Here is a 15,065-nt window from a genome sequence, read left to right as displayed (position 1 = left end):
GCTCCAGGCAGACCTTGTTTTAATGCACTTGGCAGCTACTGTGTTTTCTTTTTTTTACAAATTGAAGGTTTGTGGCAACCCTGCATTGAGCAAGTCTTTCTGCACCATCTTTCCAACAGCATTTGCTCCCTTCCTGTCTCTGTGTCACATTTTGGTAATGCTTGCATATTTCAAACTTTATCATTATGATTATATTTGTCATGGTGATCTGTGATCAGTGATGTTACTCTTGCAAAAATATTACAACTCGCTCAGATGATGATGAGCATTTTTTTAGCAATAAAATATTTTTTAAGTTATATACAATTGTTTTTTTTTAGACATAATGCTAATGCACACTTAACAGACTACAGTATAGTGTAAAGATAACTTTTTCTATGCACTGGGAAACCAAGATATTCACGTGACTTGCTTTATTGAGATGTTTGCCTTATTGTGGTGGTCTGGAACCAAGCCAGCAATATTTTTTGAGTTCTTGCCTGAGTTCTGGCTGCCTTCTGTCACAGTGAGAGTTATTCAGCTACTGTTCTATTGAATATCTACATGTGTGGCACTGTATGAGGTGCCAGGGATACTGTAATGAACAAAATAGATAGGGTCCCTACACTTGAGGAGTTGTTCATTGCCAGGGAAACCAGAAAAAAAAAGCACAACATCAAATAAAAAAACACTTGCCCATTCCATACATGCTGTGAGAGCAAATAGGTTGGTTAACTAGAGAAGTTACAGAGAGATCAGTATGTGACATTTAGGCTGAGACCAGAAGGATGTTTCTAGGAGGGTGGAACGGCATGTGCAAAGAACATTCCAGTAATAACATGCCAGGAGGGTGGAACAGCATATGCAAAGGCCCTGAGGTGTGGGAAAAAGCTTGGAAAGAACTGGAAAAATGATCAGTGTGGTAGGAGCTTAGGAAGCGATTGGGAGATTCAGACGAGATGAAATCAGACAGGTAGAGAGGGGCCAAATCACAGAGGGAGGTGAGTCAGAGGCAGGAGTTTGCTGTTTGATTCGGGGCTGTTTACCGTGCATTCCTCTCAGATATTTTGAGCATTAAATGAGAAGCACCCAGTGTCTGCCCCAGAGCAAGTACACCGCGGATTCCAGTTTCCTCTTGGTGCCTCACCCCGTCATGTATGCGCACCCTTTGTACGTGCGGGTGGGGGAAGGAGTTGTGGGGACTGTAAAAGTGGGAAAAAGAGGAGGTGCCTGGGACGGGGAGGTGTGAGGGGTCGCCACGGAGTTCCTCGCCCTTGGCCAGCACCGACCTTTAACAAAGGTGGATGTTCTTGTTGTTGGCAGCGTTCTGGGAGGGTTTTCAAGCCAGTCAGTGAATTCTGAGGCAGTGCGTGGGATCTGGTACTTGGGCTTCTACTCAGATTCAGTTTTTAGGTTTTTCTTTTTCCCTGGGTGTTTTTCTTCAAAAAGTTTTCATGGAAAGAAAAAGCTTGACCTCTTTGCCCTTTTGGCTTCTGCCATTTGGTAAGACTGTGACCCTGTCACTGTCCTCCCATGAGGCATTCTTGCTGCCAGGACTCCAGCTCGCTGACTGAACAGAGCTGCTGGCTTTAACCTGCTTCACGGTGGAGCCAGGCAAAGTGTAGGTTTGCGCTTGCTTCTGGTTCCCAGAGCTAGCTGCGGGGGTTTTGTTACTTAATTAATCAGTGTATATTTTTAGAGGTCCTACTGTTTGTCACCCGTGTGTTAGGCAGTGATGAGCAAATCATACACAGCCCCCGTCCTCAGATTTGCCATTGTTGTAAGAGGCTGCATGTTACATGGTTATAAGAAGTTTGAGAACGTACTATATTTTTATCAGAGGGAGTAAAGGGGGAAGATGGTCTTTTCCACTTGTAAAGAGAGAAGCAAGTTCTTTTAGGATGGCATCATAGGGAAGTGGTCGTGTGGGCCTGGAGTCAGAGAGACCCGAGTTTGAATCCCGGCTCTGAACTCAGGCAAGCTGCTTCAACTCACGGAGCCTCTGTCTTCTCTGTGAAAGCAGGTAATGACAGGATCACTCATGAAGCTGTTCTGGATAGAGACTAAATGACAGAATGCAGGCCAGGCACCTGGCACCTGGTAAGCACTTACTGCATGGTGGCCCTTTCGGTTATTCTTACCATTATCATTATTATCAGTTTCCAAAGTAAGGTCTAGAGATTCTTGCTGGTGGGGGCCGGTGAAGGGCTTTGCTTCATGGTACCCCCCCAGGTGTCCCACGATTCCATGTCCCGCCATTGCCTACTCCACAGTCCGAAGACCTTTGATCACAGAGGTCACCTGTGTGAGGGCTGCTGGTGAAGCCCAGCAGGGAGGCTTGGGTACGCCCTTGGATTGGTGGTTAGGATGCAGCAGCAGGGGTGAAGGACAAAAGTGGGAATGAGTAGGACCCCCAGTTGAGCAGGCTCTGAACTACCCACAGATGCATTAGCCAGCCCAGTGCTGCATCAGAGAAATCCACACGTGGATGCTGGAGAAGAAGACCATACAGAGACCCATGTGGACTTGACTTTAATCAGTTCAGAGCAAGGAAGGGTTCATCCTGTCCATCTCCCTATGATCCACTGAATGTGAGAAAGCCAGTCATGATGTGATCTCAGGCATAGAAAACATACAAAAATAACAGAGGGTAAAACTTGAGATGCCTCATGGGACCTCTTTCATGGTTACAGCAATTGTTATGAAATATCATACTAATGACCTTCCAGCATTTAGGAGGTATGCATACAGGAAAAATCATTATTAGTAAGCGAGTTGAATGGGGACGTGTTATTCTTCATTGTTGTTTCAAGTAATTAACTAAATCTAGTACTGTGTGTGTCTACATGTAGAAATATAATAAATGTATAATAAGTGTGTTCTATGAGAATGGAATTGATGATCTGGTCCTCAGTCCCCATACACACACAGTACACTTAACATCCACGAGAAACTCAGTGGACAATTGTAACTTACTTCTTAGATCATCTAAATTTGAAAACAAATTCAATCAGTCTTGAAGGAAAGCTTTCCAGAACTCTTTGTTTTCCTGCCTTCCTAGACAAAACTCATTAAACATAATTTAACTATTTCTTAAATAGTTTGAATCTCTATAACATCACAGAGTTATATTCCTGGAAGGACCCTAGAAGTTTTAGCTAAAAGCCAGATAATTTTTTCTGATGAGAAAATGGGAAACAAGTCCAGGGACTGTTCCAAAGGTGTGCAGTTGGACCAGAAAGCAGGATTTCTGACATGTAGTAGAAAGCCTCTCTTTATAGACCTCAGCCAGAGTGGCGCTGGTACATCCCTGTCCTCAGGGGTTACTTATGAGCAGGTCCAGGTGTCCCTTTGCTAAGTAGCTCCATGTGACTCTACTCTGGATGTTCTTTTGCTTTCTCCCTCCATTGTCAGTGGTATAAGACTTCTTACTGTTTTCAGTGCCTTTAGTAGAAACCTCCAGACCCTTTTCTAAACTGCTGTTTCTCACCTTCTGGAAAACCGCATCATCAAGCTTGAAAAGCACACTTCTAAGCTAATGCATCCTTTCAATTGTATGATGCCTTGAATGGGGCTGTCAGAGGCGTTTTGACAAACACCTGACTGGTGCTGAATTATGGTTAGGTACCATATATCCAAGGGAGCCCCTGGAAATGGAAGGTGAAGTGGCACAAATGAGATTTTTGAGATATTTTATGAGGACTTCTAACACAGTGATTCTCAACCAGGGACTCTTTTGCTCACCAGGGGACATTTGGCAGTGTCTAGAAACATTTTTGTTGTCACAGCTAGGGAGAGGGTGCTACGGCATCTAGTGGGTAGGGGCAGCGATGCTAATAACATCCTGCATAGTGCGTAGGACATCCCTCGCAACAAATAATTATCTGCTTCCAAAGTCAATAGGGCCAAGGTTGAGAAACCTTAATCCAAGGCCATTAAAGCTAAAGAACAAAGGGGCAGATTTCAGATTACAAACCTAAAACCATGAAAGAAAACATCCAAGAACTGAAGAAGAGACAATAAAGAATAGCTGATAGGATTTTGGGGTCAGAGGATAGTGTATGTTTAACTTTAGGAGAGGCCGCCAAACTTTCCCAAGAGAGTCTGTATTATTTTACATCTCCAAGACAATGTGTGAGAGTTCCAGTTGCTCCACATCATCACCAGTACTTGGTATTATCAGTTTTATTTTTTCTGTTTTAGCCATTCTGATAGGAAGTGGTAGCTCATTGTGGCTTTTTATTTGCATTTCATTAATGACTAAAGTTGAGTATCTTTTCCTGTGCTTTTTTGCTATCTATATATCTTTTTTGGTGAGGTACCTGTTTAAACCTATTGCCCATTTATTTAGCTGGGTGATTTGTTTTTTTATTACTGAATTGTGACAGTTATTTTTACATTCTGAATACAAGTACTTTGTCAGTTATATATTTTGCAAATGTTTGCTCCCAGTCTGTGGCTTCTCTTTTGATTCTCCTAACAGTGTCTGGCATAGAGCAGAAGCAGTTAATTTTGGTGAAGTCCAGCTTATCATTTTTTCTTAGGGATCGTGCTTTTAGCGGCTTATCTAAGAAATCTTTGCATAACACAAGGTCACATGTTTTAGATGTTTTATAATTTTAGGTTTTATATTAAATGCATAATGTATGGGTGAGTTTCACTACTATTATCATTATTGTTTTGCCTGTGGATGTCCTAGCACCTAGTTTTCTAGCACCATTTGTTGAAAAGACTATGCTTTCTCCACTGACTTGCCTTTGCATCTTTGTGCAAAATCAATTGACCACACATTTATGTGTCTATACCTGGACGCTCTGTGCTCTTCTATTGATCTATCTTTTACCAGTTCTACAATGTCTTGATAAATACATTTTTACAGTAAGTCTTGAAATCAAGTAGTGTGAGTCCTCCAACTTTGTTCCTTTTTTCAAAATTGTTTTGGCTATTCTAGATCCTTTGCCTATCCATATACACCATAGAATCAGCTTTTTGATTTCTATAAAAATGTCTGCTGGGATTTTTGATTGAGATTGAGTTGAATCCATGGATCAAGTTAGGGAGAAGGGAATCTGAACAATATTGAGCCTTCCTTTCCATAAACACAGTGCATCTCTCCATTCATTTAGATCTTCTTTGACGTCTTTCCTTAGTGTTCTTTTTTAGTTTTCAGCATACAGATTCAGCATATATTTTGTTAGAATTATTCTTATTTCATATTTTTTTTGGTGCTGTTGTCCAAGGTGCTATTTTTTAATGTCAATTTCTTTTTTTTCTTCATTTCTGAGTATACAAGCATTTATTTTTATTTATTTAATTAATTTAAATAACATCTTTATTGGAGTATAATTGCTTTACAATGTTGTTTTAGTTTCTGCTGTATAACAAAGTGAATCAGCTGTATGTATACATATATCCCCATATCCCCTCCCACTTGTGCCTGCCTCCCACCCTCTCTATCCCACCCCTGTAGGTGGTCACAAAGCACCGAGCTGATGTCCCTGTGCGATGCGGCTGCTTCCCACTAGCTATCTATTTTACATTTGGTCGTGTATATACGTCAGTGCTACTCTCTCACTTCATCCGAGGTTAACCTTCCCCCTCCCTGTGTCCTCAAGTCTGTTCTCTACGTCTGTGTCTTCATTCCTGTCCTGCCCCTAGGTTCATCAGAACCATTTTTTTTTTTTTAGATTCCATATATATGTGTTAGCATATGGTATTTGTTTTTCTCTTTCTGACTTACCTCACTCTGTATGACAGACTCTAGGTCCATCCACCTCACTACAAATAACTCAGTTTCGTTTCTTTTTATGGCTGAGTAATATTCCATTGTATATATGTGCCACATCTTCTTTATCCATTCATCTGTCGATGGACACTTAGGTTGCTTCCGTATCCTGGCTATTGTAAATAGTGCTGCAATGAACATTGTGGTACATGACTCTTTTTGAATTATGGTTTTCTTGGTATATGCCCAGTAGTGGGATTGCTGGGTCATATGGTAGTTCTAGTTTTAGTTTTTTAAGGAACCTCCATACTGTTCTCCATAGTGGCTATATCAGTTTACATTCCCACCAAGAGTGCAAGAGGGTTCCCTTTTCTCCACACCCTCTCCAGCATGTATTGTTAGTAGATTTTTTGATAATGTCCTTTCTGACCAGTGTGAGGTGACACCTCATTGCAGTTTTGATTTGCATTTCTCTAGTGATTAGTGATGTTGAGCATCCTTTCATGTGTTTGTTGGCAATCTGTATATCTTCTTTGGAGAAATGTCTATTTAGATCTTCTGCCCATTTTTGGATTGGGTTGTTTGTTTTTTTGATATTGAGCTGTATGAGCTGCTTGTAAATTTTGGAGATTAATCCTTTGTCAGTTGCTTCATTTGCAAATATTTTCTCCCATCCTGAGGGTTGTCTTTTCATCTTGTTTATGGTTTCCTTTGCTGTGCAAAAGCTTTTTTTAAAAAATTTATTTATTTTATTTACATTTTATTTTTTGGCTGCGTTGGGTCTTCGTTGCTGCATGCGGGTGAGTGGGGGCTACTCTTCATTGTGGTGCGCGGGCTTCTCATTGTGGTGGCTTCTCTTGTTGCTGAGCACGGGCTCTAGGCTCACGGGCTTCAAGTTGTGGCACGTGGGCTCAGTAGTTGTGGCTTGTGAGCTCTAGAACACAGGCTCCATAGTTGTGGCACACGTGCTTAGTTGCTCCATGACATGTGGGATCTTCCTGGACCAGGGCTTGAACCCGTGTCCCCTGCATTGGCAGGCGGAATCTTAACCACTGCGCCACCAGGGAAGCCCGCTGTGCAAAAGCTTTTAAGTTTCATTAGGTCCCATTTGTTTATTTTTGTTTTTATTTCCATTTCTCTAGGGGTGGGTCAAAAAGGATCTTGCTGTGATTTATGTCAGAGTGTTCTTCTTATGTTTTTCTCTAAGAGTTTTGTAGTGTCTGGCCTTACATTTAGGTCTTTAATCCATTTTGAGTTTATTTTTGTGTATGGGGTTAGGGAGTGTTCTAATTTCATTCCTTTACATGTAGCTGTCCAGTTTTCCCAGCACCACTTATTGCAGAGGCTGTCTTTTCTCCATTTTATATTCTTGCCTCCTTTATCAAATATAAGGTGACCGTATGTGTGGGTTTATCTCTGGGCTTTCTATCCTTTTCTATTGATCTATATTTCTATTTTTGTGCAAGTAGCATACTGTCTTGATTACTGTAGCTTTGTAGTATAGTCTGAAGTCAGGGAGTCTGATTCCTCCAGCTCTGCTTTTCTTTCTCAGGATTGCTTTAGCTGTTCAGGGTCTTTTGTGTTTCCATACAAATTGTGAAATTTTTTGTTCTAGTTCTGTGAAAAATGCCAGTGGTAGTTTGATAGGAATTGCATTGAATCTGTAGATTGCTTTGGGTAGTATAGTCATTTTCACAGTGTTGATTCTTCCAATCCAAGAACATGGTACATCTCTCCATCTGTTTGTATCATCTTTAATTTCTCTCATCAGTGTCTTATAGTTTTCTGCATACAGGTCTTTTGTCTCCTTAGGTAGGTTTATCCCTAGGTATTTTATTCTTTTTGTTGCAGTGGTAAATGGGAGTGTTTCCTTAATTTTTCTTTCCGATTTTTCCTCATTAGTTGTAGGAATGCAAGAGATTTCTGTGCATTAATTTTGTATCCTGCTACTTTACCAAATTCATTAATTAGCTCTAGTAGTTTTCTGGTAGCATCTTTAGGATTCTCTATTTATAATATCATGTCATCTGCAAACAGTGACAGCTTTACTTCTTTTCCGATTTGGATTCCTTTTATTTCTTTTTCTTCTCTGATTGCTATGGCTAAAACCTCCAAAACTATGTTAAATAATAGTGGTGAGAGTGGGCATCCTTGTCTTCTTTCTGATTTTACAGGAAATGGTTTCAGTTTTTCACCATTGAGAACGATGTTGGCTGTGGGTTTGCCATATATGGCCTTTATTATGTTGAGGTAAGTTCCCTCTATACATACTTTCTGGAGGGTTTTTATCATAAATGGGTGTTGGATTTTGTCAAAAGCTTTTTATGCATCTATTGAGATGATCATATGGTTTTTATCCTTCAGTTTGTTAATATGGTGTATCACATTGATTGATTTGCATATATTGATGAATCCTTGCATTCCTGGGATAAACCCCACTTGATCATGGTGTATGATCCTTTTAATGTGCTGCTGGATTCTGTTTGCTAGTATTTTGTTGAGGATTTTTGCATCTATGTTCATCAGTGATATTGGTCTGTAGTTTTCTTTTTTTGTGACATCTTTGTCTGGTTTTGGTATCGGGGTGATGGTGGCCTCGTAGAATGAGTTTGGGAGTGTTCCTCCCTCTGCTCTTTTGGAAGAGTTTGAGAAGGATAGGTGTTAGCTTTTCTCTAAATGTTGGATAGAATTCGGCTGTGAAGCCATCTGGTCCTGGGCTTTTGTTTGTTGGAAGACTTTTTAATCACAGTTTCAATTTCAGTGCTTGTAATTGGTCTGTTTATATTTTCTATTTTTTCCTGGTTCAGTCTGGGAAGGTTGTGCTTTTCTAAGAATGTGTCCATTTCTTCCAGGTTGTCCATTTTATTGGCATATAGTAATCCCTGATGATTCTTTGTATTTCTTTGGTGTCAGTTGTTACTTCTCCTTTTTCATTTCTAACTCTGTTGATTTGAATATTCTCCCTTTTTTTCTTGATGAGTCTGGCTAGTAGTTTATCAATTTTGTTTATCTTCTCAAAGAACCAGGTTTTAGTTTTATTGACCTTTGCTACTGTTTCCTTCATTTCTTTTTCATTTCTTTCTTTTTATCTTAATTTACTTACTTATATATTTATTTTTGGCTGCATTGGGTCCTCATTGCTGAATGCGGGCTTTCTCTAGCTGTGGTGAGCAGGGGCTACTTTTCATTGTGGTGCGCAGGCTTCCATTGTGGTGGCTTCTCTTGTTGCGGAGCATGGGCTCTAGGCACACGGGCTTCAGTAGTTGTGGCATACGGGCTCAGTAGTTGTGGCTCGCAGGCTCAGTACTTGTGGTACACGGGCTCAGTTGCTCTGTGGCATGTGGGATCTTCCTGGACCAGGGCTCGAACCCGTGTCCCCTGCACTGGCAGGCGGGTTCTTAACCACTGCACCATGAGGGAAGTCCTCAATTATTTCTGATCTGATCTTTATGATTTCTTTCCTTCTGCTAACTTTGCATTTTTTTTGTTCTTCTTTCTCTAATTGCTTTAGGTGTAAGATTAGGTTGTTTATTTGAGATTGTTCTTGTTTCTTGAGGTAGGATTGTATTGCTATAAACTTCCTTCTTAGAACTGCTTTTGCTAGATCCCATAGGTTTTGGGTCGTTGTGTTTTGATTGTCATTTGTTTTAGGTATTTTTTGATTTCTTCTTTGAATTCTTCAGTGATCTCTTGGTTGTATAGTAGCATATTGTTTAGCCTCCATGTGTTTGTATTTTTTACAGTTTTTTTCCTGTAATTGATATCTAGTCTCATAGCGTTGTGGTCGGAAAAGATACTTGATACAATTTCAATTTTTGTAAATTTACCAAGGCTTGATTTGTGACCCAAGATATGATCTGGCCTGGAGAATGTTCCATGAGCACTTGAGAAGAAAGTGTATTCTGTTGTTTTTGGATAGAATGTCCTATAAATATCAGTTAAGTCCATCTTGTTTAATGTGTTATTTAAAGCTTGTTTTTCCTTATTTATTTTCATTTTGGATGATCTGTCCATTGGTTTAAGTGGGGTGTTAAAGTCCCCCACTATTATTGTGTTACTGTCGATTTCCCCTTTTGTGGCTGTTAGCATTTGCCTTATGTATTGGGGTGCTTCTATGTTGGGTGCATAACTATTTAAAATAGTTATATCTTTTTCTTGGATTGATCCCTTGAACAGTATGTAGTGTCTTTCTTTGCCTCTTATAATAGTCTTTATTTTAAAGTCTATTTTGTCTGTTATGAGAATTGTTACTCCAGCTTTCTTTTGATTTCCATTTGCATGGAATATCTTTTTCCATCCCCTCACTTTCAGTCTGTATGTGTCCCAAGGTCTGAAGTGGGTCTCTTGTAGACAGTGTATATATGGGTCTTGTTTTTGTATCCATTCAGCCAGTCTCTGTCTTTTGGTTGAAGCATTTAATCCATTTACATTTAAGGTAATTATCGATACGTATGTTCCTATTACCATTTTCTTAATTGTTTTGGGTTTGTTTTTGTAGGTCTCTTCCTTCTCTTGTGTTTCCTGCCTAGAGAAGTTCCTTTAGCATTTGTTGTAAAGCTGGTTTGGTGGTGCTGAATTCTCTTAACTTTTGCTTGTCTGTAAAGGTTTTAATTTCTCCATTGAATCTGAATGAGATCCTTGCCAGGTAGAGTAATCTTGGTTGTAGGTGTTCCCCTTTCATCACTTTAAATATATCCTGCCACTCCCTTCTGGTTTGCAGAGTTTCTGCTGAAAGATCAGCTGTTAACCTTATGGGGATTCCCTTGTATGTTGTTTGTTGCTTTTCCCTTGCTGCTTTTAATATTTTTTTCTTTGTATTTAATTTTTGATAGTTTGATTAATATGTGTCTTGGTGTGTTTCTCGTTGGATTTATCCTGTATGGGACTCTCTGTGCTTCCTCGACTTGATTGACTGTTTCCTTTCCCATGTTAGGGAAGTTTTCAATTATAATCTCTTCAAATATTTTCTCACTTTCTTTTTCTCTTCTTCTTCTGGGACCCCTATAATTCGAATGTTGGTGCATTTAATGTTGTCCCAGAGGTCTCTGAGACTGTCCTCAATTCTTTTCATTCTTTTTTCTTTATTATGCTCTGCGGTAGTTATTTCCACTATTTTATCTTCCAGGTCACTTATCTGTTCTTGTGCCTCAGTTATTCTGCTATTGATTCCTTCTAGAGAATTTTAAATTTCATTTATTGTGTTGTTCGTCATTGTTTGCTCTTTAGTTCTTCTAGGTCCTTGTTAAATGTTTCTTGTATTTTCTCCATTCCATTTCCAAGATTCTGGATCATCTTTACTATCATTACTCTGAATTCTTTTTCAGGTAGACTGCCTGTATCCTCTTCATTTGTTGGGTCTGGTGGGTTTTTATCTTGCTCCTTCTTCTGCTGCATATTTCTCTGTCTTCTCATTTTGCCTAACTTGCTGTGTTTGGGGTCTCGTTTTCGCAGGCTGCAGGTTCATAGTTTCCATTGTTTTTGGTGTCTGCCCCCAGTGGGTAAGGTTGGTTCAGTGGCTTGTGTAGGCTTCCTGATGGAGGGGACTTGTGCCTGTGTTCTGGTGGGCAGGGCTGCATTTGGTGGTGTGTTTTGGGGTGTCTGTGAACCTAGTATGATTTTAGGCAGCCTCTCTGCTAATGGGTGGGCTTGTGTCCCTGTCTTGCTGGTTGTTTGGCATGGGCTGTCCAGCACTGGAGCTTGCTGGCCGTTGGGTGGAGCTGGGTCTTAGCATTGAGATGGAGATCTCTGGGAGAGCTCTTGTTGCTTGATATTACATGGGGCCAGGAGGTCTCTGATGGTCCAATGTCCTGAACTCGTCTCTCCCACCTCAGAGGCTCAGGCCTGACACCAGGCCAGTGCACCAAGACCCTGACAGCCACACAGCTCAGAAGAAAGGGGTGAAAAAGGAAAGAAAAAATAATTTTTTAATTAAAAAATAAATAAGTAAAATAATTAAAATTAAAAAATAAAAAATAATGAAAATTAAAAAGTACTAAAAAAAAGAAAAGAGAGCAACCAAACCAATAAACAAATCCAGCAATGATAACAAGTGCTAAAAAGTATACTAAGATAAACATAAAAATCCGAAACAAGTCAGTTGCAGACAGGAAACCCCAAGTCTACTGTTGCTCCCAAAGCCCACTGCCTCAATTTTGGGATGATTCGTTGTCTATTCAGGTATTCCAGAGGTGCAGGGTACCTCAAGTTGATTGTGGGGATTTAAGCCGCTGCTGCTGAGGCTGCTGGGAGAGATTTCCCTTTCTCTTCTTTGTTTGCACAGCTCCTGGGGTTCAGCTTTGGGTTTGGCCCCACCTCTGTGTGTGGGTTGCTCTCAGGCTTCTGTTCCCGCTAAGACAGGATGGGGTTAAAGAAACGGCTGATTAGGGTACTCTGGCTCACTCATGCCGGTGGGGTGGGGGAGGAGGAAGGGGTATGGTAGTTATAATTGGAATGCGGGACGAGCCTTTGGCGGCAGAGGCTGGCGTGGCATTGCAACAGCCTGAGGCGTGCCGTGTGTTCTCCCGGGGAAGTTGTCCCTGGATCACGGGACCCTGGCAGTGGCGGGCTGCACAGGCTTGCGGGGGGTGGGGGTTGGATATGTGGATAGTGACCTGTGCTTGCACACAGGATTCTTGGTGGCTGCAGCAGCAGCCTTAGCGTTTCACACCTGTCTCTGGTATCCAAGCTGATAGCTGCGGCTTGCACCTGTCTCTGGAGCTCGTTTAGGCATTGCTCTGCCTTCTGTGGGCAGACAGGGAAGGAATCCCCTCTCCTCGTGCACCCCGAAACAATGGTCTTTTGCCTCTTAGGCAGGTCCAGAGTTTTTCCTGGACTCCCTCCCGGCTAGCTGTGGTGCACTAGCCCCCTTCAGGCTGTGTTCAACCCCAGTCCTCTTCCTGGGACCAGACCACCGAAGCCTGAGCCTCAGCTCCCAGCCCGCACATGCCCCAGTGGGTGAGCAGACAAGCCTCTCGGGCTGGTGAGTGCTGGTCGGCACTGATCCTCTGTGTGGGAATCTCTCCACTTTGCTTTCTGCACCCCTGTTGCTGCGCTCTCCTCCGTGGCTCCAAAGCTTACCCCCCCCACCCCACCCCACCACGTTTCCGCCCGTGAAGGGGCTTCCTAGTGTGTGGAAACTTTTCCTCCTTCACAGCTCCCTCCCAGAGGTGCAGGTCCTGTCCCTATTCTTTTGTCTCTATTTTTTCTTTTTTCTTTTGCCCTACCCAGGTATGTAGGGATTTTCTTGCCTTTTGGGAAGTCTGAGGTCTTCTGCCAGCCTTCAGTAGGTGTTCTGTAGGACTTGTTCCACACGTAGATGTATTTCTGATGTGTTTGTGGGGAGGAAGGTGATCTCCATGTCTTACTCCTCTGCCATCTTGAAGGTCCCCCTTAATGTCAATTTCTAATGTCAGTGCTAGAGTATAGAAAATAGTGGTATATTGATCTTGTATACTGACCTCACTAAACTCACTTACCAGTTCTAGTACTTTTTAAAAAATAGATTTCTTGGGATTTTCCACATAGAAAATAATGTCTGCAAACAGTTTTATTTCTTCCTTTTTAATCTGTATGCTTTTTGTTTCTTTTTCTTGCTTTATTATGCTGGCAAGGACCTCCAGTGGGATGCTGAATAGGAATAGTAGAGTGGACATCCTTGCCTTGTTTCCAGTCTTAAGGGGAAAACATTTAGTATTTCATAGTTAAGTATGATGTTAGCATTAGGGTTTTTTTGTAGATGCCCTCTTTCAGATTAAGGAAGTTCCCTTCTATTCCTAGTTTGCTAATAGATTTTGTCATGAATGGATGTTGCATTTTGTCAGATGTTTTTCCTATATCAATTGATGTGATCATATAGTTTTTCTTCTTTAGTCTATTGATATTGTGAATTACATTGCTTTGTTTTCAAATATTGAATGAGCTTTACATTCCTGGGATAAAGTCCACTTGGTCATTATGTAGTTTACTTTTTATATATTACTAGATTGAATTTGCTAATATTTTGATGAGGACTTTTGAGTCTATATTTATGAAAAGGATTTGGTCGGTGGTTTTAATGTCACTCTGGTTTTAGTTATCTATTTCTTCTTGAATGAGCTTTGGTAGTTTCTTCCAAGGAATTTGTCTATTTCACCTAAGTGGCTGAATTTATTGACATAAAGCTGTTCATAGGATTCCTTTAGTATCCTTTTTAATGACTGTAGGATCTGTAGTGACTTCTCTTTCACCCTTCATACTGGTAATTTGTGTTGTAGTATCCTCTTCCTCTCCCTCCTCCTTTTTCTTCTCCACTTCCTCCATCTTCTCTGTCAATCTGACTAAAGGTTTATTAATTTTATTGACTTCTGCCCGATTCTTTGGCCAGAAACACAATGTTTCTTACAGTTTTAGCCACTGCATCACTGTCTAGGACAGGGGCAAAGCCAGGAGAGCAAAAGGAAAAAAAAAATCCCAGGAAACTCACCCCCGGTACCAGCCCCTTCTACAAGTTTTGACTCCCTTTCATAGCCACCTGATTTTGTTTACTTTTCAGAGTCCTCAGTTAGTTGCTTTTTGTACTTTATCCAGAGTTTTTCACTGTAATCAGCAGGAATGAGAGGCTGCGTTGGCGTACCTCACCACGCCAGAAGTAGAACTCTCCTGGAATGCTCTTTTTGATCATGGACAGTATGGAAAAATCCTTCACTACTTGCTCCTAAGAGCCCTGTCAGTGAGTGCATGTTTTGGGGTGTCAGGTAACTGTGAAGGTGTGGGTTACTCAGAGAAAACTGTTTGAGGAACTCTAGCTTCCTTATAGTGAAGTGTCGTGAATCTCTTCTTTTTCTGTTATAAAAAACAGAAAGCCAGTTCCAGCTGGCTTGAGAATACTATTAGTTCACCATCTGCCCACCTGGCATCTTTTGGAGTCTCAAGGGCATCAAACCAAGAACTCCTGTCTCTGACCAGGAGGGCAGAAGTGTCACCAGGAATCCTTCATCCCTTAACATTGCTTCCATGCATTGATTCTGTCTCAGGCAGACCCCTCCAGGGTGGTCCACCATGGCCTACATCCTCCAAGCTCAGCAACCCCAAAGGACAGAGAGCAGCTTCCCCCAGTAATTCCAGCACCCATCCTGAAGCTCTCACTAGCCCAGTGAAGATCACACGCTCATCTCTGAACCAATCCCAGATGCCAAGGCATGGAATATGCTGATTGGCAGCTTGGATCATATGCCAGCCTAGAGTCAGATGGGGCTGGGGGCATCAGCCATACCTGAACCTCAGAGACTGAGCAGGGGCTTCCTAATGCATGCATTCTTAACCGGGGTGATATCACCCCCAAGGAGTTAAAAACGTCTTAGATATTATAATGGTCTAACAGATT

General features: G+C 41.4%; 1 protein-coding gene across 1 annotated transcript in view; it reads left to right on the top strand.

Annotated features, from left to right (window-relative positions):
* Positions 1-15,065, top strand: part of STK10 (serine/threonine kinase 10) — a 126,521-nt gene that overhangs the window by 93,987 nt on the left and 17,469 nt on the right. The window lies entirely within an intron of this gene.

The sequence above is a fragment of the Mesoplodon mirus genome, assembly GCF_964341445.2.
Source record: "Mesoplodon mirus genome assembly, chromosome: 5".
In the NCBI taxonomy this organism is placed as follows: domain Eukaryota; kingdom Metazoa; phylum Chordata; class Mammalia; order Artiodactyla; family Ziphiidae; genus Mesoplodon; species Mesoplodon mirus.
This window is presented reverse-complemented; position numbering and strand designations above follow the sequence as displayed.